Genomic DNA, 2,555 nt, shown 5'->3' with positions numbered 1-2,555 from the left:
GAGCCGATCGGCCCTCCGCAGCCTGGCTCCAGGCTGAGGGGGCGGGTCCAGGCCGCGGAGATCGTCGAGGGAGTCGATTTCCCCTCAGCTCTCCTCTCGGAGGCCGCCGCGGACGCGAAGCTTAGGCCTGGATGGCCCAGGTGATTTTGTCTGTTCAGGGAGGAAACACAGTCGCGGGTTCCCAGCCGAGGTCGGCCGTTCCGGGGAGGTGGAGGAAGGACTGAGAAACCCAGCGCTGGGCCCTGAAGACCTGCTCGAGACGGGTTGATGAGGCGTTAATGAGGCGGTGCTTTGTGCGGGGTCCATCCCCCGAGCTAATGCAGATGTGCCGGGACGGCTCGAAGCCTGAGGACTGGCCTTTTCTGAAGGAAGGAGATCTGTGTGATCCCTTGTTTATAGCTTCAGAGTTAGACGTGTAGATCTTCAGGGTTACTAATCCCGTCTCCCTATTTTAGACTAGCAATCTCTCGTACAAAGATATTTCCTTGAGGTTGCCCAGCTCGGTGGACAGATTTGAGTCTAGGTAGGACTCAGTGTTTTTTCCCCCACTATGTTGTAGAGTTCTAACCAAAAATTCCTGGATCCAGACACCACGCAGGCACCGGAGCCTTATAGTGGGAAATCTACCTTGCACATCCATTCTCCTGTTCTCTTGACTCTGCCCACTTGCTCTCCCCCCGAGTTAGTGGTTTATTTAAGCCTGTAGTGCCTGGGCATAGTAATCCATAACGGTTCCAGTATTGTTTTTGTTTTGTCTTGTTTATTACCCATTCCTCCCAGATATGCCCCAGCTGAATTGTTCTTAATCTTTGTTTTCTATCATTTTTTTATACATGTCATTTTTACCAAATATTTTTAAGTTCTTTGTTGAATAGTGTTTTGATTTAGTGCATATTTAAGCCAAACAAACACTAAGTGAAAGATACCTTGGTTGTCACTGAGCACCAGGGGCTGGGCTCCCTGTGTCATATGTAGAAGTTTCCCATTAGCTATCTCTTTTACACATGGTAGTATGTATATGTTAATGCTACTCTCTCAGATCATCCTACCCACTCCTTCCGCTCTGTGAAGAGTTGATTTTGTTTGTTTGTTTTTTCCCTTCATGTCTGCACAAACCCTTTGAGTCTGCACTAGATTTTAGGATTCCAGCACTGAGACCCGGCTCCGGAGGTGCAACTGAGTCATGTCCTGAGCCAACGTCAATATCTGTGTGCACAGAGGTAGTTATACCTGCTCTTGATTTCCCAGACTGCTCTTGATTTCAGTGATTGTATTTTTTGGTTCCAGAATTTCCATTAAAAATAGATTCTGATCCCCTGGAGAAATTCTTTTATGTTTTTGTCATTTGGGGGGAATTTTTTTAGGGGGGTGGCTGTACTGTGCAGCATGTGGGATCTTAGTTCTCCGACCATGGATTGAGCCCATACCCACCTGCATTACAAACATGGAATCTTAACCCCTGGACCAGGGAAGTTCCATTTTTGAATACTTGAATCAAAGTCCTTGTCTGTTAATCTAATACGTGAATTACCTGTGGGCCGGTTTATAGTGTGTATTTTTTTCTTGGATTTTGGTACTATGACTCTCATCTCTGCTGGGTAGGTAAAGATGCCAAGCAGAAAACTTGTGAAAAACAGTGATTTTCTCATCCTTACTTCCTATACCAAGTATTACAGCTTTCTAATTCAGCAAAAGTTTGAGGGGAAACCATCAGGGTCCCTCAGTTCTTCCTTCCTTCCTTCTTTCTGAAATCCTGGCTCTCCAAGATTTCAGTTTTGTGTCTTCAGTCCTGTGAGAACCCAGAATATAACTGCTTTATTTTCTTTTGCTCCCCGCCTCCCAGTGATGACCCTTGACCCAGGCAAAGCCCAGGTGCTCAGCCTTCTACCTAGAATCAGTAAACACCTCCAGCTGGCCAAGGAAAAAGCTCTCCATTTTGCAGTTCCACTTCTGGAATCTTGGCCCCTCCAGCCTCGATGCTCTAGCAGCTCTTGGATTGTTTTATAGAGATGCTGTTTGTATTTATCTGGCTTTTCCATTTATTCTTAGAGAATTGGTGTGTCTCAGTTTACTCCATCAGACCTGAAAGTGGTTTGGTTATATCCAAACCACTCTTACACTACTATAAAGAGATAAGCTTACTTGCCATGACTACACAAGAAAATGGGAAGGAGGGGTTTCCAAAAGGAAGAATTTCTTATGCCGTCTCACATACAGGCGGGTACTTAGAACTCATTACTTATTATAGACTCTGACTCGGGGAGGGGGTAGGGGGGGTGAAGGGGGGTGAGCCAGAATGAGAAGATTCTGGTTTCTTTAGGCAATGAAGGCACATTCAGTCAGCATTGTTTAATCAGAAATACTTGGGTCAGCGCCCCTTCTGCCACATGTTACAGAGTTAGTAGAAAGACAAGTAGGGTCTCTTTTTACTTTACATTTTTCTCTCTCTATATATACATGTATAGGCTATATCTAAACCTTTTGTGCATAATATATACACATTTATCATTCCTATTTTCCTTTATTAGACTCTGAATGTTTTTATGTTTTTCATT

This window comes from Bos grunniens, chromosome 16 (assembly GCF_055505025.1).
Source record: "Bos grunniens cultivar Pamir isolate PY7600 chromosome 16, Bosgru_T2T1.0, whole genome shotgun sequence".
Taxonomy (NCBI): domain Eukaryota; kingdom Metazoa; phylum Chordata; class Mammalia; order Artiodactyla; family Bovidae; genus Bos; species Bos grunniens.
The sequence above is the reverse complement of the archived record's forward strand: the minus strand, read 5'-3'. Positions refer to the sequence as shown.